This window comes from Melopsittacus undulatus, chromosome 4, assembly GCF_012275295.1.
Source record: "Melopsittacus undulatus isolate bMelUnd1 chromosome 4, bMelUnd1.mat.Z, whole genome shotgun sequence".
NCBI lineage: Eukaryota > Metazoa > Chordata > Aves > Psittaciformes > Psittaculidae > Melopsittacus > Melopsittacus undulatus.
The window spans coordinates 112484701-112498825 of NC_047530.1; the positions used below are offsets into that span (position 1 = coordinate 112484701).

At 43.1% G+C, this 14125-nt stretch overlaps 1 protein-coding gene across 1 annotated transcript in view; it reads left to right on the forward strand.

Annotated features, from left to right (window-relative positions):
* INPP5A (inositol polyphosphate-5-phosphatase A) overlaps positions 1 to 14125 on the forward strand; it is a 200911-nt gene that overhangs the window by 174533 nt on the left and 12253 nt on the right. The gene's annotated exons all lie outside the window — the stretch shown is intronic.

The window sequence follows — 14125 nt, forward strand, 5'->3', positions numbered from 1 at the left end:
TTGCTAGCGCTGTAGGTAAAGTGTGAGTGTTCCCATGTGCACTGTAGCAATGATAATGCTCTTCATTCCTTTCATAAACATTTGGCCTTCCCACACCCCCCCATCACGGTGCAGTCGCATGCTGACAGTGCGCTGCAGCTCCTCACTCAGGTGATGCTGTCCTTTAGAGCTGCTCACATATCAGGTGTGACGTGATTGTGTGCTGAGAGATGTGCAGCTGCTTTGAAGCACTGGACCCAGATAACCTGTTAGCACATTTTATTGCAACCATAAAGGCAGTCATAACCTTAAGTTGTTGAAAAGTGACTGACAGCAGTGGTGCTCTCTGGGAAAAGACCGTTGTGGGGGAATGGGGAGGAGATCCCAATGCTGTTCCTCAAGAGGGTCCAAGAAGAGTATTAGGAAAGAGAATGGGAACTTGGATGCTGCTTTTCAATTTCAGTAAGCGCGGTATTGTAACTATTAATTTGGCCTTTTAGTACACGTGCATGATTTTAATGAGCTGTATCCCTTCCATGAGTTCTAGCATGCATAGAAAAGCATTGCTGACATACAAAGCCAAGGCTTTTGTGAATGCTGGTCCTGGTTGGAAGAAATCGATGGAAAATTTGATAGTTTTTAAGCATGTGTGGCCTCCTTTCCCAGAATGAAGAAGTTAAATCTCACAGTTGCTTTCAAGGGAAGGAAATACTGCAATTGCAAAGAAGTTTAAAGTCCCAGAAATCGTGGATAAAAACATACATTTTATATACTTTTTTACTTAAATATTGCTGGTTTGTTCTTTATGGATGGATAGAAAAGTACGATATTTTGGCCTGCACTAAGAAAAAATTTGGGAAGCTTGCCTTTTCATTATCATAATCTCGTTATTTCTCAGCAGCCAGCTGCGATACTGATTATATTGATCCCTCGGGACAATGGAAGTATGCATGGAGAGGTTACCGCTGCTCAGAATTGTTCCTATTGATTGAGTTCAGTAGCAGAGGTCCAGCAGCGTGTACGGCTCCGAGTGTATTTCGTGAGCTGTGTACCTGGTCAGGGTAAAAGGAGGTGAGGGGAAACAGATAGGAGTTTTTAACCAGAAATACTCTTCTACTTGATGTCACCAACTTTAGTGCTTTCAGCCAGAATGAGGCAAAACCACGTTGCTGCATGGATGGGTTGCAGATGCTCCAGACGTTTTTGGCAATATAGTTTGGTGTCATTCTGCTCTCAGGCAAAGATCAGGCGTTTGGTGCAAGTAGTGTTTGTATCAAACCTTTATTTTTGACCTGTCTGAAATGATGTGAACATCTGGTCAAAGTATAAACACTTGAAAAAAAGATTTTCACTGACACATCCAAACCTCAGTAGAGATTTCTGTTACAATTTTATTGGCTGAGTTTGTTGCAAATTGCAGCTACACTGGATATAACACAGGATTTCCTCACAGCTACCAAGGGCTGTGCCCTGTGAGGCTGTGGGCAAATAATAAGTGAGCTTTCTTCTCCCTTACATCCCATTGGAGCAAGTAGTGATGAGAGACCTCCACAAACGAAACAGAGGTGGAACAAATGCTGGAACTTTTGTACAGGAGCCACCCAGTAGCTGCTGATGTTGCAGTAAAACCAGCAGCAAGCTTTGAGGGATGAATGGGGAGGACCATATGAATAGGAGCAAGAAGAGGTAAATTAAGTATTAGTCAACTGCATTTGTACTCTCTGCTGCCTCACTATCTGAATACTTTGGCACAGAGCATTAACATCCAGGTGATGTTTGTCAATACCATTAACATTTAAGCTACTGTATGCCATATAGCAGCACACTGTCTCCAAATCTGAGATATCCCAACCTCAGAGCAGCTGAGATAGCCGCTGATAATCCTGCCCAGGGAAGCAGCCAGCAGTCACATTACTCTTGCTGCTGTTGTCTTCCAAAAGAGATGAAAACCCAAGATGCTGACCCCTTCTTGCCATCAAAGATCCCATAATATTTTTGCAAGAGCATAAACGTCAAGACATATGTTCTGGCCAAAGTCCTAGTAGTTGGATTCCACCTCTCCAAATGCACTAATACTTTAGCTGATTTTGGTGGTATTCTTCACTTCTGGCCTCAAACCACTGCACAGCACTGTGGGATGCTGAGCTCAGCAGTTGTCTGCAGACCACAGCTCCTGAGCCCACTCAGATGCTTGCAGGAAAAGATCTGTACTGCTGAGGTAGAACCAGACACTCTTGAGCAGGGGCCCTGTCTAAATAGAATCATGGAATCACAGACTGGTTTGTGTTGGAAGGAATCATAATGCACATCCAGTTCCAAGCCCCTTCTTACAACTCAGTAACAGTAATAATAAGAAACAGTAGTGATTTTTTTGTATACCAAAACCTGACACCTCCTTCGTGGCATGGAGGGGATGCTAATGTTGAGTTTATGCAACACAGACTTCCTTTGAACTGAAGCAGAGAATATGGATAAAATATGAGAATATTGATACAAATACAAGACGTAAAACCAATGAGCTAAACTCATGCACATACAAAGAGCAAATTGCCTGTACATTAGGGTGCTTTTTTCACCCATCCCTCCTCATGTTTGGGAACATTTGGCACAGGAACCCTGCTGTCTGTTCCCTAGTCCTTGCACAGGCACCAGGCTCAGTAAGAGCCTTGCCTAAGTGAAGTGCTGCAGGACTAGATTCATGCTAATTGTAGTTACTACAGGTCACTGTCCTGGTTTTGTTCACAAAGCTGAGTACATTGATTTCACTGGAAGATACAATATGGGTTTTTTTCTGTATTACAATAATGACCACAATATGCTATTAACTGCAAAACCGGGTATTTTGAATGTGCAAAAGACTGGTTTTAATGTAGGACATTTTCTTTTTAACTTACAACCTGTTCACTCCTACAAGAAAGAAATTAAATGTGCAACCTAAATGTCTTTGTTTCACTTCCTAATAGTTTTGGTGCATTTTCCCCTTATTTTTACGGCCTTCTGGGAAAAAGAAAAAAAAAACTATGTCTTACCATGTCTTAGTTGCCTTTATGTACTGTTTGTAAATATGAGCATGATATATATTAGTCATGAACCTAGTCACACTAGGTTGTGTATTTTTAACCAGAGGAAGCCATGATCAGTCCTGCATATTTAGAAACTACTTGTTTAAGCTTTTTGGTATTCTTAGCTGGAAAGCACATGGTGCATCCATTTGTTCTGCACATGCAGCAAACAAAGCCTTTTTCACAGGGGGGGAGAGGCCGAGAAAGCTCCAGTGCTTTTTGTGTCAGGCTTGTGGGCTTAATTAGTGAGCACTTTGAGGGCAGCTGTAAGCAATTGTAATGGTAGCCTTGAAGTAGCTTTGCAGAATTTGTTTTATACATGATATTTTAATTATGGTCCATGGATTCAATCTGTGAATTGCTCTCTACTTCTTAATCCATGATGTTATGGTCTCACACCACTGGATGCTGGCCAGCAGTGGAAGACAGAGTATCTTGGCTAAAATGGTACTGAATACATGTAGTACTACGTTTCACATCTCTCAAAAATGAATGACCAGTTAGGACCGTTTTTCTTTCATTTACTTCATCATTTGTGCATACAGTGAATTGCCTGATTTGCACACAGAGCTCTACACATCAATAGCATGTTTGCATTCCTGCCTTAATTGTAAATTTTTCCCACTGAAAGCATGCTTGATATTCAGTGTGCTCTTGAGATAAATAGAAAAGGTCACAGTTCTTTAAATTGCAGCAGACGAAGTTTCTTTTAAGTTAATTTTTTATCAGCATAAATTGTTTATTCTCTGGACTTTATCACAAGATTGTACCAACACACTGCCACAGCTGTCCTGACATTGAAAACTTCACTCCTTTGAGTCAATGGTGCTTTTGTGGTTAACTTCAGTGGGGCCAGTTTTGGTTTGGTTTCATGCCACTCCTAAGGTAACATTGGACCATGATCCAGACACCTCAGGTATAAATATGCATAGATAGAAACACACTACCCATGGCTTAGCTTGCTTCCCTGCGTGATGCCCTATGCAGCATGGGATCCCTCAGTGCTGGCTAGAGACCCAACTTGTCCACTCTTGGACAACCAACTCCAGTTCTTCATAAGAGGGCCTTGGTTCAAAGGAAGACCACTGGTTTTGTAGCATAAACATGAGCAAAGTCCCAGTTGAAATAAGAAGTAAGAAACCAGTCTCTTCTCATGGCAGACATTACAGTGAATGCATGAAAGATAAAGCGTTCCTTGGAGGGGAAACCCTGGAGTTGAGCTAGCTCTGGTCAAAGTGGTCATCAAGAACTATGGACAGTGAGGCCAGTCCTCATTTCTCACACCTTAGTCCTCCTTCCTGCTTATTTCATTAGCACCATCATATGTTTGTGCACGGTACCGATCTTCTCTTCAAGACTGAGAACTTGTTCATATATGGAGGGTTACCAGAATTCTTTTTCTCTTATAGTGCTTTCTCAGTTATGACTGTGCAAGTGTTCAGGATTTCATTTTAAATCTGAGACTGTGTTCACAAAAAAATGAGGGTAAACGACTTGCTGTTTTAGAAGGTATGTGGCAGTTTTGGTATCCTCGAAGTGCTCATGTGCTTCAGAGGCCAGACTGAAGAAATAATCAAATCCGGTTCTTGTGTAGTCTGCGTTTTCACTTAAAATTATGAAAACACAAAAAAATCTGGATGGAGAGGGCATTTGTATACACAGCTGCGTTTGTTTTATATTAATATATCTGCATCTTTTACAAGGAATTTCTCTGTCCCTTCTTCATTTCAAATGAAGCCATAACAGGTAGGAATTTATTTTCATACTGGTAAGATTTTTCTAAAAGGAAATCGCTACACGTCAGTCTCTGGATGAACCTTCCATATAAGCGAGTCCTTGTCCAAAGTTATTACACTCCTTTTCAAAAGTGAAAATACCTTTCTGTGAAGCACCATAAGTTCTGCATAACAACCCATTGGGTTGGAACTAGATGATGTTTAAGGTCCCTTCCAATCCAAACCATTCTGTCATTCTATGGTTAGTAAGTAAGGAAATCAAAACAAAAGGCATTTTTAATGTGCTTTCTTATAAAGTGATAAAATACACCCTTTAGAGTACAAGAATATGCAAATTGTGTTAAAAAAACCACCAAAAAACCCCACCTTCAGAGTCTTCTGTTTATTTAGGGACCTAAAGTTGTTAAGTTCTAAGATCTTGTTTCCAGTTTTTCGTTACAGAGATAGCATTTCAAGAGAAGTAGTAATAAAAGTGTTGACTTCTTGAGTAATTTTCTAACTACAAAATGCCATAATGAAATGTTGTAATATTTCGCTGGTGTTTTGTTCTTCTGCACTGTATTCACAGCTGTGGTTTCATTATGCTCCTCCTAGTTCATGCACAGTTTGTTTTTTCTATAGTTTGTTGCCTTTCTTTTCAGTTGATTGTAAACTACAATCAGTAAGCAGGGAGAGCACTTAACTCTTATCACCGGTTAGAGAAAACATCTCAGGAATCATTATTCACAGGTCTTGGCAAAAAATTAGCTGTTTGTAAATATGATTGTATATTTCCAACTACTGTATCATGCTTTTTAATACCAGCTTTTAGAAAGTGAACTTTCTATTAACCTTTTCTTAGTTTCTTTTTAATGGTTCCTAGAAGTAAATTTTTGTTGTTGTAGTATCAAATAAAAAGTCACTTTTTAATTCTGTAGAGAGTGGAGGCCCTGTGCTGGGTCAAAAATACTTTAAAATTGTTTCTTTTAAACTACTGACTTCTTGCTTATCCCTAAGCAGTAGTTCCAATAATCCTGCAGCAAAATTGAAATACAGGGGCCTCTGTCCCAACATCACTCTATTTGACAGGTCTTAGACTGCCATAGAGAAAACAGGACCATCGCCGTCCCACTGTCTTTTCAATGTTTGGTGTTTAAAAGAGAACTGAGACTAAACTGATGCCTTCCATAACAAGTTAATGCAAATCTGTCACACTTTTTGATCCTTTTGAGTGAGCACCCACCCACCTTTGTTTAAAGCCTCTGTGAGAAGGTGTGTTGGCTATCTGCTGCAAAAAGCTGCATAAAAACACATTGTAGCTAGATGAATATAGCCTTCTCATCCTGGCTTAAATCACTAAAAGGCAGGACAGTCAATTCTGTATTTAGATAGGCTATTTTTCAAGGCTGCATAAATTTATAATGACCATTAAAATTTATTGCGCATTGAAACATAGAATCATAGAATAGTTAGGGTTGGAAGGGACCTTAAGATCATCTAGTTCCAACCCCCCTGCCATGGGCAGGGACACCTCACACTAAACCATGGCACCCAAGGCTCTGTCCAACTTGGCCTTGAACACTGCCAGGGATGGAGCATTCACAACCTCCCTGGGCAACCCATTCCAGTGCCTCAGCACCCTCACAATAAAGAATTTCTTCCTTAGATCCAATCTAAACCTCTGCTGTTTAAGTTTCAACCCATTACCCCTTGTCCTGTCACTACAGTCCCTAATGAACAGTCCCTCCCCAGCATCCCTGTAGGCCCCTTCAGATACTGGAAGGCTGCTATGAGGTCTCCACGCAGCCTTCTCTTCTCCAGGCTGAACAGCCCCAACTTTCTCAGCCTGTCTCCATACAGGAGGTGCTCCAGTCCCTGATCATCCTCGTGGCCTCCTCTGGACTTATTCCAACAGTTCCATGTCCTTTTTATGTTGAGGACACCAGAACTGCACACAATGCTCCAGGTGAGGTCTGACGAGAGCAGAGCAGAGGGGCAGGATCACCTCCTTTGACCTGCTGGTCACACTCCTTTTGATGCAGCCCAGGATACGGCTGCTTTCTGGGTTGTGAGCGCACACTGCAGCCGGCTCATGTTCATTTTCTCATTGACCAACACCCCCAAGTCCTGCTCCGCAGGACTACCATGAATTTCCTTTTTTGCCCAACCTGTAGCTGTGCCTGGGATTGCTCTCACCCAGGTGTAGGACCTTGCACTTGGCATGGTTAAACTTCATGAAGCTGGCATCAGCCCACCTCACAAGTGTGTCAAGGTCCCTCTGGATGGTACATGAGAGGTTTCAAAATAGAAAGTAAAATGCTTATTCCCGTTGGTTCACAGCAAAAATTCAGAAGAAAAGCACCCTTTCAGGCTGTTGCATGAGTATTTCCCTACCCATATAGTGTATCTGCTTTGAGGTATTAATTTTGAATACAGCAAGCACAAGTTCAAAACCACAAAGTATGAAGGGAGAAGATGCTGCCACCCCATGGCCCGCCACATACCTATGGGTGGAGCCGCAGAGATTAGTTCTGCTCCCAGGGCCACTTCTGCATTTCACAGGAAACAGTCATTGGATAACATACAAAAAGCAGTTGTAAGGGTGGAGACCTGAGGCTCAGCATGGTTGGTAAGATGGTAGGTGAATGAATATTTGTAGAATTGCCATTTTGGCCTTAGCTGGGTCTAAGTTAAATTGAAGTTCTTTGGTTTTATCTAGCCATTAATCCACAATTTACCTTTTCTTCTGCCCTTTTGAAACATCAGTTCACTTACAAGTTTTCATATTCTTAAGCAATGTACAAATGGCATTTGTTGGATTATACCCAAATACGTTAATATTTTTAATCATATGTTCATTTTGGTAGATTTAGATCATAATTATGTATATATTATAATAGTTCTATGAGACTTCATAGTTACAGTGTAATATAGTTATAAATTGAATTTGTAGCTATGAATGGAATTGTGTTAAGGCAAGTGGGTTTCTGCAGGGTCTTGATGGACTCTGTGTTATTCAAGGTTAGCTTCCAGACTCTTCCCAGTCAACTCTGTATGTGGGAAGGATTCCAAAGCCACTTCTGAACTCTTCTACCTGCCTCATCTAGGAATAGCAGGCTTACTTATGGATCTCAAAACCGGACAAAGTAAAACTATTCTTCTTCTCCAGTGCAAAACTGTAATTTAGGCTAAAACGATATGTCTGCTTGATCTTACGTGAATTCTTTATCCTGTCTCGCGTGACCATCCTGCTGTGGCATGGAGGAAGTGGTGGTCAGGCTGTCACCCCTCAGAAATGCTCAGAACGAAGCCTTTATGTCATGTAGTACTGACAGTCTTATTAGGAAGGCTGTCTCTTATCTCCTCTCTGTTCAGCAGGGCACTTGATATCTAGGCATTTTTCTAAATTCCTCTTCAGTTCTGAGTTCCTTTTTAGTTCTTTATATAGAATCATCGAATAGTTAGGGTTGGAAAGGACCTTATGCTTAAGTTGTATTGGTGTGCCATACTGTGTAACCCGTGCATCCTAAAGAGGTTTACTAGTGATGCGTGAACTTCCAAGGAAAAACCTCTCAGCCTGCTACCTCTCAACCTGTAAGTTCTGGAGCCATTCTACCCCCAGCACATTCTCATACTTTGCATTTGTGATCACCAGAAACCTGCCAAGGGAGAGCTGCAGAAGCAGCCAGTCAGTTGTTCCTCTCCCCAGTCAGGAGGTCAGCCTCTGCAAAGCCCACCCTTTCCCTTTTTGTCAGTCCTGAGGCTGAGAAAAGGAGAAGTCCCAACCATCCTGCCTTTCACAACAGCAAGTCCTTCCTCAACCCTCCTGAAGTGTGCCAAAAGCAAGGGCAGCCTGGAAGAGGAATCACATCTTGGTAAGAAGTCACAGGCTGCATTACAAGTCTGCTGTCTTCACACAGAATATAAAGACCCCTTCTAACAGAGTGTTTTTCAGACATTATTCACCCGTTCCTATGCTCCAATATTTTGCGGTCTTTTACTTTATATAGTGAATATTCATGTTTTCATCTCATTACCCTTTGTAATCTAATGTAACCCATGGCAACCTTAGCCATTGGAGACCAAATACAATTCAGAATGTTAAACTCTGTAAGCTCTGTCATTCACGGACTGGACAGCCTGGTGTGAGCAAATAGCAAGCCCAGTGTGAGGCTGAAAAAGAGCTTGCAGTAAGTCAGCAATCACTGCAAAAGGCAGTAGGTGTGAAAAAGAAGTAACAACATTGTGGTCAGTCAATATACAGGTGGGCAATTGTTGCCTTTATCACTGCTCTCCATTAATTATTATAATTATTCTTGTAGCTGTTGCACAGCAAAGATAGGAGCTGACTTTAGCAGGAGTTCACACCCACCTACAAGGTTTGCTTTCAGATAAGTCTGCATGCACAGTAATCTCATGTATTAATCATTCTCTTAAAGTGACCTATTCTTGTTTGTTGTTGCATTAGGCTGTCATGTAATATACTGGTTGGACATATGTTTGTGTCCTAGATATCCTCCGTATGATACTTTTCTCAAGCAGATCCTCTGCATTGGCAGTATCTTGCCTTTGACACCTCTCACCAGGAGACAGGTTGAATCTCGTTTACTCTTGGAACAGTGTTTTTCCTTTGGAATTCTCTCTGGCTATGGTCCCTTATTCTGCCAGGGCCCTGTTTAGTCTATAATCAATTTATTCTCCACCCTGGTACTCTGTCTCATGACCTTTTTTTATTCTAGTAGGTGGCACAATGATACATAATATATTTTTTCTGATCCAGTTTGCACTACAGAGTGAGCCAGTCTGCTCTGCACAAGGCAAAGCCATCTCAGACACACTCACTTCCAGAGAACATCCGGGGAAGAGCACCTCTGCTTTTTGTACCCTGCCCTGTGGGGGCCACGGTACATGTCTCAGTTGTCACCCTTGGGTATGAAATGAGAAGATGATGGTTTAGATTTCAGTGGGCTGCCTTTACTTAGCAGTGTCCTCACCAACTGCACTGCATGTTTTCAGAGCCCACAGTTCTGCTGCTGAGACTGGTGCAGTACTTCTGGAGCAAATGGGTTTCCTGTTTCTTGGAACATTACCTCAGTAACATTCCTGTGTCCTGTTGTTCCACAAAAAGGCAAGTTAGTCACTCAAGTAATTAAAAATTGTTAAAGCCCTAGATGCTTTTATGCTTGCTCCATTGCTTACTTTTATAACACGTGTTTTTTCTGCCAATTAAGTATTTCCCACCAAACAGAAATCATAGAATCATAGAATAGTTAGGGTTGGAAAGGACCTTAAGATCATCCAGTTCCAACCCCTCTGCCATGGGCAGGGACACCTCACACTAAACCATGGCACCCAAGGCTCTGTCCAACCTGGCCTTGAACACTGCCAGGGATGGAGCATTCACAACCTCCCTGGGCAACCCATTCCAGTGCCTCAGCACCCTCACAGTAAAGAATTTCTTCCTTAGATCCAATCTAAACCTCTGCTGTTTAAGTTTCAACCCATTACCCCTTGTCCTGTCACTACAGTCCCTAATGAAGAGTCCCTCCCCAGCATCCCTGTAGGCCCCTTCAGATACTGGAAGCTGCTATGAGGTCTCCACGCAGCCTTCTCTTCTCCAGGCTGAACAGCCCCAACTTTCTCAGCCTGTCTCCATACAGGAGGTGCTCCAGTCCCTGATCATCCTCGTGGCCTCCTCTGGACTTGTTCCAACAGTTCCATGTCCTTTTTATGTTGAGGACACCAGAACTGCACACAATGCTCCAGGTGAGGTCTGACGAGAGCAGAGCAGAGGGGCAGGATCACCTCCTTTGACCTGCTGGTCACACTCCTTTTGATGCAGCCCCAGATTTTCTTTTGTTGGCTACATACTTACAGAAGCCCTTCCTTGGGGGAAACCCTTATCATCCCTGGCCAGTCTCAGTTCTAACTGGCCCTTACCCTTCCTGACCTGAGCCCTTGCTTCCTAAACAAAGTCCATGTATTCACCCCAGCCTGCCAGTCCTTGCTCCCACCTTCTTTAAGCTTCTTTTTCCCTTCTAAGTTTTCTCAGCACTTCCTTATGTATCCATGGAGGCCTCCTGGCCTTCTTGCCCCACTTCCTTCTTGTCAGCACACAACACTTCTGACTTTGGTGATCCTTGAATATCAACCAACAGTCTGGGGCCCCCCTGCCCTCTAGGGCTTTATCCCATGGAACCTTACTGAGCAGGGTCCTGAAGAGGCCAAGTCTGCTCTCTTGAAGTCCAGGGCAGTGAGCTTGCTGTGTACCCTTATCACTGCCCTGAGGATCTTGAACTCCACCATCTCATGATTGCTGCAGCCAAGACTGCCTTGGAGCATCGCATTCCCCACCAGTCCCTTCTTGTTGGTGAGCATGAGGTCAAGCATGGCCCCTCTCCTTGTCGGCTCCTCTCACTTGAAAGAGGAAGTTGTCTTTCACACAATGGAGGAACCTCCTGGATTGCTTGTGCTGGGCCATACTGTCGCTCCATCAGATACCAGGGTGGTTGAAGTCTCCCATAAGGACAAGGGCCCGTGAGCGTGAGGCTGTTCCTATCTGTCTGTAGAGTGCTTCATCCGCAGGTTCCTCTTGATCAGAGGGTCTGTAACAGATCCCCACAGTAATGTCCCCCATCGCTGTTCTCCCTTTAACCCTGACCCAGAAACTCTCTGTTGACTGCTCACCTGTCCCCAGACAGAGTTCCATACTCTCCAGCCTATCCCTAACATAAACAGCAACTCCCCCTCCCTGTCTGCTAGGCCTGTCTTTCTTAAAGAGCCTGTAACCTCCATTCCAGCACTCCAGTCTTAGGAGCCATCCCGCCATGTTTCTGTGGTTCCAGCAATGCTGGAGCCATGTACACATCTCTAATTCCTCTTGTTTATTCACCATACTACAGGCGTTCTCCTCACATTAAGCTAGTACTACTCTCATCATCATTCTCAATTAATTTCCAAAGTAAGATAGGGTGTTTCTTTAATCTGTGAGGCGCTGGATAGAATTACCCAAGTAAGCAGTTCCATTTTAACGTATTGTGGCAAATGGAAGAAGAGGAAAATCAATGCTGGAAAGAAGTTCCAAGGCCTGAGCATTACTGTATGCAGTGCATAAGGTGAGGTTTACAGGCTGAAGCAGATAGTCAAGCAAAAAGCTTATGGCCTTTGCTGCTAACCAGGCTGTTCACTGTATTCTTGTCTGAAAGTGCTGTTGAAAAGCCCAGTAGTTGGGACCTGAACCCTATCTATCCCAGCTGCTGCTCAGCTTTGCAGGGGTGATTTTTTTCCCCACATACAAGAATTTGTAAGTTACAGCCAGAAGTAACTTACTCTAAGCCAAGCCCATTCCAGAAAGGACATTTAGCTCAGTCACAGCTATATGCAGTAACATCAGTCAGTTCTGCTGAAACAAGTCAACAGTGGGTCCTTCCCAATAGGCCTACACTATTCATAATTACATTTATCCACTTGTAATATTAGTGTATTACATACACGTAGTGGAGTACAGCATTATTGCAATTAAACCCGTAGAGCTCATCACTCACTGTCCACTCGCTGAGGCATTGCTGTTGCAGAATAACTGGTTTCTGTTAGCTGGTCTCTCCATGATGCTCGTGTTGAGCACACAGCATGGCACCCAGTTGCTGTTAGGGCCCCTCAACAGGCTGAATACCCTGCAGAGGGCACCAGCCACTGGCAGGGTGCTGTAGGCTCTGCCCGTGTTCACAGCCATGGGATGTTTGTGATGGACAAGGGGAGATTTCCTCTCTGGGGAAGGTTCTGGAGAAAGGAGAAAGAAAAGGGCTCTGCTTTTCTTGGTTTTATCTGGAAAAGGTCCGGAGTTATACTGGTGGTACAGAAATGTTAACTCTGAAGCATATCATAGACATTATTTTCCAAAGTTCAGCCAAAAAGCAATCTGCCGGACCTAAATCCATAGAAAAGATCCAGAGAACACACCACATGGTTACCTTTGGCTTGTGCTGTGCACAGAGTTACGGCCCCCAGTCCTGTTTTCTCTCCATCCCTTTTGCTGCTGTCACCTCTGGTTGTTGATGTGGTCACCATGGTGCTAGTGTAGCTTTTGCAAGGAGCAGCTGTTCAGCACATTGTACTTTAACTGTTGTGTTTGCAGGGCTGTGTTTACCCTCCTCATTTGCCTTAAGTGAGCCGCACATCGTGGCGGTTGGCTGGCAGAGCACTGTGAGGGCTTGTTAGTATGTTGGTACATTTGAAGCAGCTAATTTAATCCAAACAGCAGCATGTCTTATTGCTTAGCTTTAACTATCTGCTGCCGAAGATGAGCATATGAAGATAAATTACATGGGGTCATTTGTTAGGAAGAGAACTAGGGAACCTGAATCTGCCTTCCAGATTCAGGGAAATATAAAATGATCGTTCAGTTTGGAGGGAGAAATGAGCGATCTGGAAGCTGACAAAAATGCAATGTGACCTCAGTTGGTCAAATGACATTTTATTGAAATCATACTCGTGTACCAGCTCACACTAATGCTGAGCTGAGACCTCGTCAATTAAAAAGACCAAAATATTTTTATCTATATCTTTGGCCTTGCAACTTTTAAAGCGCCCAAACCTTGAACAGGCAGCCTGCATTGACTGTCCTTGCTTCTGGTAAAAGCATGTTAGACAGTCTGAAAGTGTGTCAGAGCTGAAGGTAAATAGGTCCAACATTTTCTTAGAAAATACAAAAATAGTAAATAATTTTCTGATAAGTGGTTGGGATGTTTCCCCTTTTGAAGTTCTCTCTGAATATTGTATGTAAATAGACGGAATTAAAAGGGAGAGAAAGTTTAGTAAATGTGAGGACTCATACCTGAGTTCAAAATCTAAACCAGACCAAATCAAACGGTGTCTCAGCTCTTCCCATGAAGAGCTCAGCTTTCATCAACGCTTTATAATCCCAAATCTCAAACATTTTGTGTTAGAAGCAGTTCAGTGATGAAAATATGGGGACATTTAATAGATGAGAACAAGCGGTCTTTGAGTAGGAGTTATTTCTGCTCCCTGAAATATGATAGTTTGCCTAAGCATCTGCACATCGATCTAGACAGAAGATGCAGTATTTCAGAAGGACCTGCATTGTACTAAAGAAGATTGCACAGCTTAATTTTTCCTGGCTGCTGGCTAGAGGATGCTGTCTGGAGCACTTCTGGGATGCCTTGGCCATAGGAAGCAGGATCCTTCAGGCAATACAAGGGGCCTGACAGCAGCAAGGCATGGTCAGTGTGCATGAATCTGAGCTGGGAGGCAGAGCCATGCAGGAGACGGCTTTGAAAGGTGCCAGCAACCCAGGATGAATTCACTGTTTTCTGTTGGAAAGTACATTTCACCATCTCAGGAGCATATTTT